Here is an 18698-nt window from a genome sequence, read left to right on the forward strand (position 1 = left end):
TTAACGACTTAAAGATTTTACTTCTTTTTTTTGACCTTTCCTGGTTAGGCCCAATGTATATATATGAGGTCTTGTACACTCAAACGTTTTCTATAAATGCTTTATTATATAAAAGCTTGTAACTAGTATTGAGTTCATAACTTATATTATTATCAGTAAATGAGTCATAAATATCTACTTTTAGGATAGAAGGGTAAACACTGAAAGAGGTTTTACTTAGTTTTATTTACTTTGTGGGTTTTTTTTTTATTTTTTAATGTTTATTTATTTTTGAAAGACAGAGAGAGACAGAGCATGAGCAGGGGAGGGGTAGAGAGAGAGAGAGGGAGACAAAGAATCCGAAGCAGGCTCCAGGCTCTGAGCTGTTAATACAGAGCCCAATGCAGGGCTCGAACCCACAAGCTGGGAGATCATGACCTGAGCCAAAGTTGGACGCTCAACCGACTGAGCCACCCAGGCGCCTCTACTTTTATTTACTTTGAAATAGCCCAAAGAAAATCTAAAATGATGCTCCTATGTAAACAGGTTAGATATGTTCAATTTACACATATCCAAGCAAAATTATAATAACAGTAAGAATAAGAGGAATGTATGGAGAAGAAGAAAGAGGGAAAAAAGGAGAAGAAAAAGAAGAGGGAGAAAGGGGAGGAGGAAAAGAAAAGAGGAGGAGGAGGGACACCAGCAAAAATTGGAGGGGAAAAAAAAGTTGGCTCTCTACACATAGATTTATCTACTTTTTTTCCAATATATTGGTACAAATTAAGAAAATTGAAAAAATGAAATTCATGGTAATCTTATTAAAAATAACGTAACGTCATATGAAACATGAATATTCCTTATATCCTGGCAATGCTAGAATTTTATCTAGCTCCTAACATTTCTAAATAGATTTTATATTAATCACTCAGTTTTCCACAATAACCAATCAGATATGAAAGTAGCCATTCCAGGGATATTGGCATTTTGAAGCTGTCAGTCTATAGCAGGTAATGTAAAGAATGGTTTCTCATGGTACTCATCAGATTTGGAAGTGCTATAACTGGTAATATTATATTTAGTGTTTTAGGCTAGAGGAAATATTATTATTTCTCCAACTAACTGTGTCTCATGATTTTTAAACACATAGAATTTATGTGTACTGTTTATTGGTCACTTCAACTGATCATTCCCTACTTCAGGTTGTATTAAGAATCTTTAAATTAACAACTAAAAGAAACATGTAAAGCATATGGGCATGATGATCAAATTAGTAGTGAGAATTTTTGCTTCAACTTCAGTTTCATTACAAAAATTTAGTCTTCTTTCTCTGTTTCCCATTGAAATTGTCCATCTATTTGTGACTCTTCCGGCTCTTGGATCTCTGTTGCATACTGTTTATACTTATTTTATACAATGATCTTCCTTCCTTCCTTCCTCCCTCTCCCTCCCTTCTTTCCTTCCTTCCTTCCTTCCTTCCTTCCTTCCTTCCTTCCTTCCTTCCTCCTTCCTTCCTGTCTTCCTTGCCTTCCAGTCCTCCTTCCCTCCTTCTTTCTTCTGTAATCAATTTAAAGACAAAAGTTTTATCCTAATTGTCTTTTGATTCAGATTGCCCAGCACAGTGAATGAATGACTGGCTTGTACAGTGTATTTATATCACATCCCAGCAGCAATTTTAACATCAGTAACTTGATTCCAGTATGGTAGCTTAAGCATGAATGTTTTAAAAATAATGACAAAAAAGATCGAAGTCATTCTATGCATCTTTTCTGACCATAATGCTATGAAACTAGAAATCAACCACAATAAAAAATCTGCAAAGACCACAAATACATGAGGTTAAATAAAATGCTACTAAACAATGAATGGGTCAACCAAGAAATCAAAGAGGAAATAAAAAAATACATGAAGACAAATAAATGAAACCACAATGGTCCAAAATCTTTGGGATGTAGCAAAAGTGGTTCTAAAAATGAAAGTTATAGCAATACAAGCCTAGCTCAAGAAGAAAGAAAAATCTCAAATAAATAACCTATCCTTACACCTAAAGGATCTAGAAAAAGAACAAACAAAATCCCAAACCAGTAGAAGAAAAGAAATAAGAGGTTAGAGGAGAAATAAATGAATTAGAAACTTAAAAAAAAAATCCGCAATAGAACACGTTAATAAAACCAGGGGCAAGTTCATTAAAAAGCTCAATAAAACGATGAACCTTAGCCACTTTCATCGAAAAAGAGAGAGAGAGAGACAACTCAAGTAAACAAACTCAGAAATGAAAGAAGAGAAATAACAATGAACACCACAGAAATACAAAGGATTATAAAAGAATATTATGAAAATTTATATGCCAAGAAATTGGACAACCAAGAAGAAATGGAGAAATTTCTAGAAATATATAACCTATTAAAACTGAATTAGGAAGAAACAGAAAACGTGAACAGACCAGTTACCAATAATGAAATTGAATCAGGAAAAACAAAAACAAAAACAAAAAACCTCCCAACAAACAAAAATCTAGGACCAGATGGCTTCACAGGTAGAATTCTATAAAACATTTAAAGAAGAATGAATACCCTTTCTTTCAAACTATTCAAAAAAAAATAGAAGAGGAAAGAAAAATTCCAAATTAACTCAACGAGGCCTGTATTAGCTTGATACCAAAGCCAGATAAAGAACCAGAAGAGAGAGAGAGGGAGGGAGAGAGAGAGAGCGAGAGAGAGAGAGAGAGAGAGGACAACAGGCCAATATCTCTGATGAACATAGATATAAAAGTCCTCAACAAAATATCAGCAAACTGAATCTAACAATACATTAAAAAATCATTCACCATGATCAAGTTGGATTTATACTTGGAATGCAAAGGTGGTTTAATATTGGCAATCAATCAATGTGATACATCACATTAACAAGAGAAAGGATAAAGACCATACAATTATCTTAACAGATGCAGCAAAAGCATTTGACAAAGTACAACATCCATTCAGAAAAACAATTCTCAACAAAGTAGAACATATCTCAACATAATAAAGGCCATATATGAAAAACCTACAGCTAACATCATACTCAATGGTGAAAAACTGAAAGCTTTCCCTTTAAGATCTGGAACAAGCCAAGGATATCCACCCTCACCACTTTTTATTCAACATAGTACTGGAAGTCCTAGCCACAGCAATCAAACAAGAGAAAGAAACAAAAGACATCCAAATTGATATGGAAGAAATAAAACTTTTACTATTTGCAGATGACGTGATATCATATATAGAAAATTCTAAAGACTAGACCAAAAAACTAGTAGGACTGATAAATGAATTCAGTAAAGTCATAGGATACAAAGTCAATGTACAGAAATCTGTGGCATTTGTATAAACCAATAATGAGGCAATAGAAAGAGAAATTAAGAAAGCAATCCCATTCACAATTTTAGTAAAAATAATAAAATACCCAGATATAAACTTAATCAAAGAGATGAAAGCTCTATACTCTGAATACTACAAAACTGATGAAAGAAACTGAAAGTGACACAAACAAATGGAAAGACATTGCATGCTCATGGATTGCAAGAACAAATGTTGTTAAAATGTCTGTATGGACATCAACCCAAAGCAATCTCAGGTTTAATGCAATCCCTATCGAAATACCAACACCATTTTTCACAGAACTAGAACAAGCGATCCTAAAATTTCTATGGAACAACAAAAGATCCTGAATAGGCAAAACAACCTTATGAAAGGAAAACAAAGCTGGAAGTATCACAATTCCAGATTTCAAGTTATACTAAGAAGAGGTAGTAGTCAAAGCAGTATGGCACTGGTACAAAAATAGACACATAGATCAACGGAACAGGATATAAAGCCCAGAAACAAACCTACAGCTCCATGGTCAATTAATCTTTGACAAAAGAGGCGAGAATATGAAATCAGAAAAAGGTAGCATCTTCAACAAATGATGTTGGGAAAACTGGACAGCTACATGCAAAAGAGTGAAACTGGACCACTTTCTTATACCATATACAAAAATAAACTCAAAATGGTCTAAATGTGAGACCCAAAACCATAAAAATCCTGGAAGAGTGCAATAATTTCTGACAATGGCCAAGCAACATTTTTCTAGGTATGTCTCCTGAGGCAAGAGAAATAAAGACAAAAATAAACTATCGGGACTACATCAAAATAAAAAGCTTCTGCACAGCAAAGGAAATAACAAAATTAAATATAACCTGCTGAATGGGGGAAAGTATTTGCAAATTACATACCCAATAAAAGGTTAGTATCCAAAATATATAAAGAATTTATAGAATTCAACACCCCCAAAACAAACAATCCAATTAAAAAATGGGCAGAAGACACAAACAGACATTTCTCGAAAGAGGACATATAGATGGCCAACCGACACAGGCAAAGATGCTCAACATCACTCATCATCAGGGAAATGCAAATCAAAACCACAATAAGATATCACCTCACATCTGTCAGAATGCCTAAAATCAACAGCACAAGAAATAACAGATGTTGGCGAGGATGTGGAGAAAGGGGACCACTCTTGCACTCTTGGTCGGAGTGCAAACTGGTACAGCTACTCTGGGAAACAGTATGGAGTTTCCTCAAAGAGTTAATAGTAGAACTACCCTATGATCCAGCAATTGCACTACTAGGTATTACCCAAAGAATACAAAAATATTAATTCATAGGGATACATGAATCCGATGTTTATAGAAGCATTATTGACAACAGCCAAATTATGGAAACAGCCAAAGTATCCACCGACTGATGAAAGAATAAAGATTATATATATATATATATATATATATATATATATATATATATATATAATATATATATATCTCCACACACACATAATGGAATATTAATCATAAAAGAGAATGAAATATTGCCATTTTCAACAGCACGTATGGAGTAGAGAGCATAATACTAAGTGAATCTCCATTCATTATTTTTACTTTTTTCAAGTTTATTTATTTATTTTGATAGAGAGAGAGAGAGAGAGAGAAAGAAAGAGAGAGAGCGCACACACACACACACACACACACACACACACACACACACACACATGAACAGGTGAGGGGCAGAGAGAGAGAGAGAGAGAGAGAGAGAGAGAGAGAGAGAGAGAGAATCCCAAGTGATGTGGGCTTGATCTCACATATCGTGAGACCATGACCCCAGGCAAAATCAAGAGTCGGAAGCTTAACCAACTGAGCTACCCAGGGCCGACCCTTTTATTATTTTTAAATTAAAATTATTGGCATCCTATTTATAATTATAACTTAATTCTATGGTACCTCTTCAGCCAGTGCTAGGTTGAAAATCATGGAGATAACTGTGAAATATTTCCTTTTTGTTTGTCCTGCTTTTCTGTTAGTCTCTGCTAAATGTTGGAAATACACAAACACATTCCCTTTATAAAAGTTGAAACAGTACAGAAACATGTAGAATAAAAAGCAAAAGTCCTCCTCCTTTGCAATTAGCTTATATTTTTAACTGGTCAGCTTACACTCTCATATCTTTTACCCCAATATTTTCTGAAAATCAATGGCAGAATCAATGATAGATTAACTTCCTAAAACATCTCTCGTCAAATGATCCCCTGGCTCCCATGACGTAGCATTCTCTCCTGGATTAAATAAATCATTCTAGTTTATGATTTGAGCAGCTCGTGTCTCCATTCCCAAAGTGTGGAAATAAACTCTTACCTGTACTCTTTTCTTATGACTAAGTTATTTGTATTCTCACAAAACTTCTTACACCTTCCCAAGCTATGTTGTACCTTTCCACCTTTGTGAAAATCCACATCACTGAACGTCACTTACTAAACGCCTGCTCATTCTTCAAGGTTTAGCATCTCTTCCATGTGGCCAGTTAGAATACAAAAGTTCTTCAGTGGTTTCTCTCTTGTCCCTCTGAACTTTCACTCTGTAGTTTTCATGTGCTAGTATTTTGTATTCCACTTTTTAAAATAAACAATTTACATTTTTCCCTACATTTTAATCACTTGGCATATCTCTAGCCAGTAATACATATGCTTTAAATAATGAAGTGCCAAAGGTGGATGGAGCCTAATACCTACTGAAAACTCTGACAAGTCTGGGCATGCCAGAACCAGCTGGGAGAGACAACATTTACACCAAGGCCTCTCAGCCTTCAGAGAAAGAAAGGATGGACGTGTCTAAACTGGTGCTTTGTTCTGGAATGGAGAGTCTCAAATGAGAAGGAAGGACAGAGATCATGCCTTAACCCCTTGGCAATTCCTGCAATGAACATAAAACTTTCTGTGAAGGTCAAGAAATTCCAGGGACAAAGTAGAGTAAGTTTTTAAACTTGAGTGTGATTCTATTCAATGTCATTAACAGCACATCTCCTAACTCAGTCTTGAGGGATCGTGCCCTGAATTTTTTTTTTTTTTCTGTCAGTATACCCTGTCAGGAAGCCAATTAAGAGAGACCTGCAACATTAGAAACACTGGATTAAATGCCACCTTTAGAAGATCTTAATAAAATCACAAAATTGGTATGGGGATAGCATCTTGTAATATAGCTGCCAACTGGGTTTTGTGAGTTATCTTTCTACCTATTCAGAAAACGCTAATCTGGTAGTTCTAATTTTCTAATATTTGAATCCAAGGCTCAAAGTTTAAATAATGTCCACAAATTTATGCAGTTGGTTAATGACAGAGGAAAGAGTTTAACAGCCATGCTATGCTGCCTTCCTAACATCTAATGATTCACTAAGAGCTACGTGAGAGACCAAGTATAAAAAGGATAAACATAAGAGAAATGTCAACAGAGCAGCAAAGCACCACCTGGTGTTGATCCATCCCATCAGGAGACCAACGTGAGAACAATTTGGTCCATGTGGTAGCAGAAGTGGAATTAGTATCAATGGCTATTGACGTCTATCATGAGCGCCAACATGGATGTATACACCACCTTTTTCTCTGGTGAGAAAAATGAGGGATTTAAACAAGTTGGATTTCAATGATTCTTCTAATAAATGTTTAAAGCTAAATATCAATCTGGTTATATATCATTTATTTGTATTTTCTCATACCTCAGTAAGATGGAAAGCAAGCAAGAATGAACCCAGAATGATGGAACAAATTAGGATCAGCTCTGGAAGGGGTTAGGAGGTGACAGAGGTTGGAGAAGAACGAAGATTGATTCGAGCCCATGATTAAAAGCTGTGGTTGCGTGCTGCCTGGAGGTGTGAGAAGTGGAAGGAACACTGACATGGCAGTGGAAGTTTAAAGGAAATAATCTGGGATATGAATGAAGCAAGGGCTTGAAGGGAACAGTGAGATGAGAACTCTCTTGGGGAGGCATGTTTATGAGACTGGCATTAGTTTCTGGCTCCCTGCCCTATGACCTATTCCATTTTCCTTTTGCAACCTCCTCCTTTCTTGTTATACCAACGAGTTAAGAGACTGGCACAGTCTGGTTGAGGGAGGGTGAAGGGGACTATCAGGTTTTTGGTTTTGTCTTCCTCCTTCTCCCACAGAAGAATCAGTAAGTATGGCAGAGTCAAAGGAACATGGCTTTGAAGTCAGATCCAGGTATGAATCTACCTTTTGTCTGTTACCAGCTGTAATTTGGATAGTTAGCTTGGTTAGGATTGTTATTGACTTGGTTTTCTCTTCAGTCGATCAACCTGTTCTTTCTTCTCTTGCTATCACTCATCTGATAAATTAAACGGTGACTCTACTAGTATTAAGAACCTCAGAAAGGTAAAAAGAGAGAGAGAACAAAGACTGAGTTTGAAGTGTTTCAGAGATTTATTTCTCATGTGCTGTAATGTCTAGAATTAGAAGGTAAGCAAGATTCACAGTGACAGCACCAAATGGCAGGAAAGAGGGTTCATGCTCCCCACCCATAAACTGCACCTGCCCAATTCTTTGATGTGGACTAGAGGTGTGTTCTAAATTTTATGGAAAACTCTTTGCTTCTGCAGCAGCCAACACTCTATACCCATGAAGGGGACTTCAAGACGTTCCCACTCTTAATCTCCACAGAAATTCTGGACTTGGCACTGTTGAGAAATATCTAAAAGAAGGCTTTCCATAGCAACGCAGCTGGGGGGCCATCAACAATTCTAAGATCATTCAGGAACTTCCAAAAAGATTTCTGAGCTTTGCCAGCCTATGGAACCAGAATCTCTGGGAGCTGTATTTTATACAAATCTTCATTATGTTCTTTTTTTTTTTTTATGTTTTTATTTATTTTTGAGACAGAGAGAGACAGAGCATGAGCAGGAAAGGGGCAAAGATAGAGGGAGACACAGAACCCAAAGCAGGCTCCAGGCTCTGGGCTGTCAGCACAGAGCCCGACGCGGGGCTTGAACTCACAAGCCGTGAGATCATGACCTGAGCCAAAGTCGGACGCCCAACCGACTGAGCCCCCCAGGCGCCCCTATCTTCATTATGTTCTTATGCAAACTAAACTCTGAACATTACGGATGTATGTATGGTATCCCTCATCTAAGGCACATCTATATAAAAGTTATAGCTGTAAATAAACTACATATAAGCTACTAGATTTATATAAGCTACTAGATTATATCTATCTATCTATACCTATATATCTATCTATAGATATATAGATATATAGGTATAGATAGATATATCTATATCTATAGAACATATATAGATAGATGCATATCTATCTATAGAACATATATCTATATCTCTATATAGATATATCTACATCTATAGATATAGATATAGATATAGATATAGATGATATAGAGATAGATATAGAGATATGGATGGACATATATAAATACTACTAGCTCTACCAATTGGCTGAAACATCCTTAGATAATTGATCTAGTTTAAACATAAAAGGGTGTGGCAGAAACTCCAGGCTGCCTATCCAATAGCCCTTCACCCTTTCTTCTTTAAAGTAACTTTATATTGATAGTGTCAGAAATGTTTCTACTTACATATTGCATTTTTCAGGCTCCCTCATAGATAGAAGTAGGCAATAAAATATAAACAGAAGTACTTCACTGGGGCTTCCAAGAAAGCTTTTTAAGAAGGAAAGGGGAGTGGCTCAAAGAGGGGAGTCACCTTTTGCTCTTCCTTCTTTTAAAAGGAGGTCATAGAGGTGAGGGCTCCAGCAGCCAAATTGTGATTATAATGTAACCCTGACAATGGAAGCCACAGGTTAAGGTTGATGGAAAAGAGAGAAACAATGGCCTGGGTCCCTGATGACCCCAAAGCTGCCATCTAACACCCGGACTTTAGTTGTTATTTTGGATCTCTAATAAGAATAGCTGAACCTGATTCTAACTGCTACAGAGCTTGTACTTTTATTATGTTATTACTTTTAAAAAGGACATTAGAAAGTGTTCAAAGTCAAGGTGAATGTCAATGTCCAGAAGTGAGTATCGATTCAGTGCATGAGCTCATGCTGGGTGTGTGGGAGCACTGCTGGCCTAGAAATCATTAGGAAGAAGAGCTGTTCTGAAGGCCTGAACACCTGTGGTATATAGGGCACAGGTGGCAATCTGGCAACTGTTAAGCCTGGCCTTTTGAGTCATGGCCAAAACTCAATTTCGGTAAATCTATTACCCATACATATGCCCTATTTTCCTAATAGATTTCACTCAGATATGGTAGTTTTCTGTTTAGCTTCCTTATGTTATCACTTACTACATTTGTTAATGGAAAAAAAAAATACTGTTCCAGGAAAATATCCAAGAGCAATTGATTGGTTTGTACTTCAATGCAGGCTTTCAAATAATTAGTTTACTTCAAGTAAGTGATGACTTCATGGCATGTAAATATCTCCCATGCACGCTTTATTCCAGTTCTTTTTACTTAAGGCATATGACTGTCGATACTGTTAAACTCGAAATGAAAAGCACGTTCTTTCCCTTCCTTATCGTCCCCAGTTTTCTGATTTGTCTCCCCTCTTGGATGTCCAATTAAAAATTTGAGGAGATTACTATGAAAATGAAAGTACAGACAACAATGACAATGTGAAATTTTTGTCTTCTTAAAAATTATGACTAAGCAATAAAATTGTTTCCATCGTGTTTGAATCACTGCAAATAATTTCTATTTTATAAATTTTCAACAACTTGTGCAATAGGGAAGTATTTATATATATATGTTTCCACTTTAGACTTAGGCTAATTTTAAAGCTATAAAAACAAAAATGTAAGAAGGGAAGTATTTATATTTTAACTAAACCAGCAATTCAATAATGCCATAGAATAGGGATTAATTTGTAATTTATCTTTTCTAAAAAGATCACCTCTATTTTTCCATAGAAAAGTCAAAAGGAAATAATTCACATACTTAGAGAAAAATAAAATTTATGGTTAGAAAAGAAGAAAGTTGGCAAAAGACAATAGTGCTGTGGTTCTCACTTTTGTACACCAGGGAAGATCCAAAAGGTCAAGATTAAGTATTCCTAAATCAGGGAGCTGTATTCTCATTCCTGGTGCAGAGGATAAAGATTGGTAACAGACGAGTGTGGACAGATAGCATCAGCTAATTCCCTGTCATCAGAAACAGATTTGGAAATTATGCTGCTACATGGATTTTGTAATACGAGGAATCATAGCTATTATATATTGATTAATTCTAAGTGCTTACATTTAACCCTCAAAGAGCATCAAGATTGTTATCCAATTATCTCCATTTCACATATGAGTAATCGAAGAGTTACGGAAATTAGGTAATTTAACTAAATTTTATCCAAGCTGGAAGAAGTGGAACCATATTTCAAATCCATTCTGTTTATTGCTAAAACCTTGGTTTTGAAGCAACATCACAGGGAACTATTCTGCTAAGAATCATATAAAAGATAAATATTACATGTGATGTTAAATAAAAGATGCACCCCTCAGGGATGTATCCAGAATTATACACCATCAAAAGTTGTTGCACTAGCTGTATCTCCATACTTCATGTGGGAATTATCATCGTCTATCATTGATGACACACACCCAAGGTGAATTTTTAAGCCATTCAATAAAATCAGTAACAAAGCTATTAAAAAACAAAATGAAACTCTAACAAATAAATGATGAAGAATTAATTATCTTACTATAGTTATGTAGCATAGCCTAAATACGGGACTTATCTCCATGTATGACAATTATTTCTCATCAAAATCTTTAATGTGTAACTTAAGTGAAATATTTTAGGACTATTGTAAAGGTATATTATTATAAGAAATGATATAGTAGAGGAATATATCTATCTATCTATATACATACATATAAAATTATATTTGTGTATATACAGTTAAAATCTTTCCATTTTTAAATTAAAGGGTAATTTATATAAATCTTCAAATATGAACACAATAAATGGCAGTAAACAGTCAAATTATCTATGTACAGATATTCACAATTATCCTAGTTGTCCAAAGACCAATCTCTGCTGTCTACTTTTAATTATTATCTCTTTTATATTTCCATTTGTGTTCCCTTTGAATTCATCAGGCATTTCACATTTCCTTTATCAGTAATTGTTTCTTACTTTCTTAAGCTGTGCAATTGTAAAAGATATATTAAAACTTTGAACATTCTTCTACCTAATGCCAAAATAAGTTGGAATGATAATGTCACTACATTAACATCTTTAGGTCCTTGTCCACAGACTGTTCAACAGTACTGAAAAATGTTTCTAAATAATGTACTTAAAATGAAACTCTAGTGTGTAATATCAGTAGATGTTTAAGATTTTGAAAATGGTGAGTATACATTTTTTGCCATGCTTTGCACTTTGTGAGTTTAGACATGAATAAAAGTTTTATGTAGTGACTCACACTCAGGCTTTCTTAAAAATATTTCTTGTTCAATATCAAATACATTTTTGATAACAGCATAGTACATTTAAAAGGTCAGTAAGAGGATGGAAATTGTGCAGAATCAGCTCTATAAATCCTTTCGGTTAGAGCAATGTATGGTGGCCCAATCACTGTTTTTGATATATCTAGGCCATTTCAAAATCAAAAGGCATATTCTGTCAGAGCTTTTCCCTAATGTGAACATCTCAAACATGAAAATATATTGCCATCAATGACTTTTAAAAGATATATGTACACGCACAAGGGCATTTTCTGATTTTTTTTCTAGGAAAATAGGGTGACAGAGAAGAAACACAGGTCTTGAACTGGAAATACTAATTTGGCTTTTGCTATTTTGAAATGATAGAACACAACTAATTTTTACACTTATGAGAAGACGGTCTGTGAATATAGTAATCTTGGCTGGAGAGTATGTAACATGTATTAAATAAGGATTGTCTAAATTTGGATGAAACCATAAGACTTACCAACAACATCTGCCATTATCCCTTATTTAAGTCTTGGCTCAAAGTTTCATTTCACTGAGGCCTTCCCTAACCACCTGGCCTATTACTACAAACTGCTTCCTCCCAACACTACCCAACACCCATGCTCTCACATTCCTGATCCTCTTACCTTGCTTTTCCTTTTTTTTTCTTTTACATAAAATTTGTGATTTCATAATATTATGTAATTTACTTTTTATTGTGTTTATTTCTGTATGCCTCTCCATAAAATAGAAACTTCATAGGAATGGGAACATTTTTTCTCTTTTTTTCACAGAAGGATCCTAAGCACTTAAACACTAAAAGGCACTTAACAGTAAGTCAATATGTATTTATTAAAAGACAAAGACTATTTTGCATTGAGGAAAATTGAACAAAAATATTTAATTTTCTCATGTTACAGCAAGTCGTATCAATCAAAGGACAGGGACAGTTTATAACCTGTTGTAATATAAAAATAATACAAGTCAGTTGTACTTTCATTGAATTGTGGATAATATTACTTTAAAAGACATGGCGCTTTTCCATATTATCATAAAAGAGATTAAAAGGCTCTTGGGGTTTACCAGAGTTCATAAAAATTGATCTTTAAAATCTGCTGTAATACTTTCACATGGGGAAAATGAAAGAACTTGAGAGACTCCAAGGGTCACAGTTCTATTTTGCTTGAAAATGATGTGGCAAGTTAGAGAATACTGGGGAAAGTATCTAGAACCCTACAAGTGTGTAATAAATAACATCCCAGCTACCGTGATTCCTCCATCTATCCCTATGCTTAATGTTCAAGTATTTTCATTTAGTCTATGATTTGACACTGAGTGTTGTGAACCATATTCTATAAAGAAATTAAGGAGCTGTAACCATTCAAAGCTCATGTCAAAGGTTTGGGTTAGAACCTCTAGCCTTAAAGCTTTATTATACAATTCACCAGGTACTGAATGCTTGCAACAAAAACAAATCATATTACATCTTTGCCCTCAAATATTTAATGATGTTTTCGGAAAGCCTGACATATACCTAATTGATTCTGACATAGGTAAGGCCCTAAGATCTTCCCTAAAAGGGAATAATTAACCTTGAGTTGAGAAGAGTGAGCGACATTGCCTATGGGCTTCACAGAGTAAGATATTTTATTTGAGTTGCAGTTTAGAGTAGGATTTCACAGAGAATAAGGCTGAGGCATAGCATCAAGTTTCTGAGATATGAAATGCCATTGTATTTTGAGGGAAAGTCAATTTTGTGTGATGAGAAGCCAGGGCATTTAAGAAAAATATAAGCCCTATGAATGAAAAGAGAGGCTGAAGTGAAAAGCTATGGAACTCACCAAATAGCATTTAGATTTTATTCTGGAAGCAATAGTGGGGAATTCCTAAAGAACTGTAATAGGAAAATAAAGTCATATTTGGACCAATTCTAAAAAAAAGTGTTTTTCTGATAATAAATAGCTTGACAAGTGTACAATGCCTGCAGGGCTATAGAAGTTAGGTGATTCTTCAGAAATCCCATGCATCTCCCACAGTATTAAAGGAGAAATCAAATATATACACAAGGAGTAAGGCCCAACAATCAGTGATTGAAGTGTCCACCACCCCTAAGGCAACCAGCTTAAATTTCTCCAATCAAGGCACAAAATATTGTGGTATGATGAGCCTACGATGCATCAACCTGTTATGTGCCGGGCACTCTTTGTGATGAGTGCACCAAGATATGCTCCCTAATCTCAAGAAGTTTCAGAAACTGATGAGACATGGAATGGTATCTTGAAGCATGAAAGCTAAATAGATGAAACAAGGCAAAAGGAAAATTTGAAACACAGGGAGCAGCATGAAAGTATGAGAGAGAATTGCTCATTTGGAAACTGTAAGGAAATTCAGTAGAACTAGATCATAGAATTCCAACAGTGCAGGGACAAAGAAATAAATGTGTAAGATATGTGTAGTCAGGAATCAGACCATGTTGGGATTGGCCTTGCTTATAGATTAACCATGAATTCATGCTTTTCAGAATTGGTTGGTCCCTCAGTGATGCCTGACAAGTGTAGAGGTCACAGCTACTTTACTTAATACATACAAAAATATTACTTATTTCTAAACAGTTATTTCAAACTTTTGCATTTTCTTCTAGCCTCCTTGGGTCTTCCTCCTTCTCAGCATTCTAACACCAACAACAAAAGGATTTTGTTATTTTCTTCTCAGAAACAAATTGTGATGCTACAATTCCCAGTCAGCCCCTACCCATTCGTTATCCCTCCTCCCCAGTGGTCCCTGCTGTTGCTGACATAACCATCATTATTAAGTTGTTTAATAACCAAATTTCTTACTATTCATACTCTTTTCTCAGTGGAAGAGGAACCTCTCCTTTCATCCAATATATGGATATACCTCTACCTTTGCCCTAGAATCAATCCCATCCTTTCCTATTTACACTTGACCTTTCTCTACCAATCATTCTTTGCCTAGCCTGTTACACTCCCTTTTCCTTCTCAAGTGGCTACTACACATATGAGCTTATTCAAGGATCTTCCATCTTCAACAGAAAGCCTTCTGTCATATCGCCCACATACCCACCCTTGGCTTCTCTGCCTTCCCAACCTTTTCTATAAGAAACCATTTTCACCTGAACTTACTGGGGTTTGGCTTCCACCATCCTTTTCACTGAGCCATTTTTCAACAAGTTTCAACCATAACACTGGTCTATATGTGAAAATCACAAATCAGCATACATTGCCCCAGAACTCTAAAATATTATTTGAGATACATATTTTGAAGTCACTTTTTATTTCTAGAAAAGTATATAGGCTAACTCTTATCTAGTAAGCCTTGCCATGTAAAACCTTACCCAAAATCATTCTTAAATTTATCTCTTGATGTCGTACAAGGTTTGCACAAAATGTTACCCATGATCCAAATAATACATAAGACTTTGGGGATTTTATCCTAATTCTTCTGAAACTGTGTCTGGGACTTGTTTTTCAGGGGCCTTTAGCCTATCTTATGTGTGCTCAGATCTTCACCCTATCCAACCCTTTGCCTCCTGTTCACAGCCTCTCTGGTCACTTGGTAAGTTGCTTAACTTCCTTGAACTTTTTTGACATCCTGTGAGCTCATTCGTTTGTTCATTAATTCTTTCATTCTTCCAATATTTAACGGGTGCCATTATAAGACATGTGCTTGGCCATGGATTATTCTGAATAACATAGTTCTGACCCTTTGGGTCTCGTGTCAGCTGGGAAAATCAAAGGCATATTGCGAGGAACAAACAAAGAAACTAATATACACAAATGCTTTATGGATTAAAATTGTATTTCTTAGAGAAATGTTACAGTGAGTCTATAAGAAGGTAAGAAAGTAGAGAAAGTGAGGCTTAAATTATTTGTTTTTTCACCCATCCCAAGATCTGACACAGGCCTTCTGGATGATTAATAAGCACTGCCTACATACAAATAAAATAGCTTTGCCATGTTGACACTTAGAACATTTTGTCAGAAGTTAGATATATGTAACAAATTAAAACAAACCAAGAAAACATTTAAATTGATCTCACCTCTTCTCCTGAAAATTTTAGACTATCACCGAATTTCTGGGCACTGGAATCATACTACACAAGCAGTTGATAACTTCTGATACCTACCATTGGGCCATAATGAGCGTCAGACCAGCTGCTCTCTCATATGATACCTAGGAACCACGAAGAGCATCTAACCCATATTTAACCAGAAAGCATTTCTTAAAAGAGCCCCTTCAGTATGAGAAGTACAAGCCCTAGAAAAAAAATATTCAGTAGGTTTGACAAATAAGCTCAACCAAGGTTTGACACGTCCTTTGACTTCTTTAAATGAAAGAATATGTGTTTTGAAGTAAAACCCTTTCTATCTGTGCATGCCAAGTTCTTTTCCTAAAACTGTGGGACTCTAGGGTTGCCAGCAATTGTTCTCTATTTTTAAAATAATAATATTACAGGGGCACCTGGGTGGCTCAATTGGTTGAGCGTCTGACTTTGGCTCAGGTCACAATCTGATAGCTCGTGAGTTCGAGCCCTGTGTCGGGCTCTGTGCTGACAGCTTGGAGTCTGGAGCCAGCTTTGGATTCTGTGTCTCCCTCTCTCTCTGCTCCTCCCCGACTCAAACTCTGTCTCTCTCTCTCTCAAAAACAAATAAAGACTAAAAAATTTTTTAAATAATAATATTATATTACACTTTAGTAAATTTCTCTCTAGATTGTAAGTACTCCCCCCCCCCAATACCGGATTTTTATTCTCAGATCAACCTTTAGAGGAATGAGAAGCAATTAGAGAATGGACAGCTCTCAAAGGTCAATGGATTGGCTGAGCTGGGACCTCCATGTGACTTAACATAACTTCGAATCCAGTATAACCTATAAAATATTCCACATTTTATATGTAAAATAGAGAGAGGATTATTCTTTCTTATGTTTCATAACAAAACAATTGTAGACTACTTCTCACAAAGATTTTTATGAAAGATTTTGCTAGCCACACTGTGTATACACTGAGACTGAACATGGTCTACTGAGTTTTTATAGTTTAGTTGACTCTCTTTTTCTAAGTATTGAATTTCTCCTTTGTAATTAAATGATAGATTTTAATTTACATATATGTGTGTGTATGTATGTATGTGTATGTATATATATATATAGAGAGAGAGAGAGAGAAAGGGAGACAGAGGGAGAGAGACAGAGAGAGAGACAAAGAATGGAAGAGAGAGAGATTTATTTTAGTCGCTTCAGTCACTCAGAAAAAAGGAATGAGGTCTCATGATCACCTGAAAGTGTAAAAAATTTTTAATAACAGAATACCACTAATGATCTAGAATATTTTGTACTCTAACAAAATAAATCTATTTTGTTTCCAAAAATGATATTTTAAAGTATCTATCGCCATGGTTTCCCCTATTAATGCAGCATTTTTATATATTCCTTTTATACAAACAGAAGTTTATAGACTAAAATATATATGCTTTCTAAAAATTCATAAAAATTTACAATCATAAATTCCAATATTTTGTTTACCTTTAGTATTTTCTTTCTCTTTTTTTAAGTTTATTTTATTTATTTTGAAAGAGAGAGAGAGAGACGGGAGGAAAGAAAGGAAAAGACAATTCCAAGGAGGCTCTTGTGCTGTCAGCATGGAGCCTGATGCAGGCTCAAACTCACAAACCATGAGACAATGACCTGAGCCATAATCAAGAGTCAGACGCTTAACTGATTAGCGACCCAGGTGCCCTTAGCATTTTCTCTTCACAACCTACTCTGTTGATAACTTTTCTAGAGCTACACACACACACACAAATGCTAGCACATACCAAGACATACAAGCAAAAACAAAACACTGGATTTGTCAATTTTGAAATATTGGTCAATATTTGGCAATTACATTATCTATTTTGTAGTACACATATTATATAAAATATTATAGTGTTAATAGACATCTACCATTGAAATATGGGAAAATCATGCCATGGATGTTAACATAAACAGTGATACAGATGATATTTCATAGAAATGATAAATTCACTCAAAATTGGGGCAATTTTGGGGACAGCAGTGTGTCTCATTTGGTTAAGCATCCAATTCTTGATTTCAGCTCAGGTCATGATCTCACTGGTTGTTAGTTCAAGCCCCACTTTGAGCTCTGTGCTGACAGAACAGAGCCTGCTTGGGATTCTTTCTCCCTCTCTCTCCCTGCCCATCCCCTGCTCACATCCTCTCTTCTCTCTATATAAATAAACGTGCTCACTTTGGCAGCACATATACTAAAATTGGAACGATACAGAGAAGTTTAGCATGGCCCCTGTGCAAGGATGACATACAAATTCGTGAAGTGTTCCATATTTTTGTCATGAGGAGCTAAAAATTGCTACAAATGAGGTGCAAAATAAAATGGAGGCAGCCATAGCATGGACTGAAAGGCAGAGGAGACAATAGATGAATTAGAAAGTAAAATTATGGAAAAAGAGGAAGCTGAGAAAAAGAAAGAAAAAAAATCCAGAAGTATGAGGGGAGAATTAGAGAACTAAGCAATGCAATCAAATGGAACAATATCTGTAACAAGAATTCCAGAAGATGAAGAGAGAGAAAGGGCTGAAGGTGTACTTGAACAAATCATAGCTGAGAACTTCACTGATCTGGGGAAGGAAAAAGGCATGGAAATCCAAGAGGCACAGAGAACTCCCTTCAGACGTAACTTGAATTGACCTTCTGCACGACATATCATAGTGAAACTGGCAAATTGCAAGGATAAGGAGAAAATTATGAAAGCAGGTAGAGATAAACACGCTCTAGCTTACAAAGGTAGACACATAAGAATAGTAGCAGACCTATCTACCGAAACTTTGCAGGCCAGAAAGGAATGGCAGGAAATCTTCAATGTGATGAACAGAAAAAATA

At 35.6% G+C, this 18698-nt stretch overlaps 1 protein-coding gene and 1 non-coding gene across 2 annotated transcripts in view; one reads left to right on the plus strand and one right to left on the minus strand.

Annotated features, from left to right (window-relative positions):
• HCN1 (hyperpolarization activated cyclic nucleotide gated potassium channel 1) overlaps positions 1–18698 on the minus strand; it is a 394718-nt gene that overhangs the window by 204149 nt on the left and 171871 nt on the right. The window lies entirely within an intron of this gene.
• Positions 18041–18147, plus strand: LOC121017204 (U6 spliceosomal RNA). Its single transcript, XR_005784665.1, has one exon. It is a non-coding gene; the product is annotated as a U6 spliceosomal RNA (small nuclear RNA).

This window comes from Herpailurus yagouaroundi, unplaced genomic scaffold, assembly GCF_014898765.1.
Source record: "Herpailurus yagouaroundi ecotype Mexico unplaced genomic scaffold, PumYag 29, whole genome shotgun sequence".
NCBI classification, from domain to species: domain Eukaryota; kingdom Metazoa; phylum Chordata; class Mammalia; order Carnivora; family Felidae; genus Herpailurus; species Herpailurus yagouaroundi.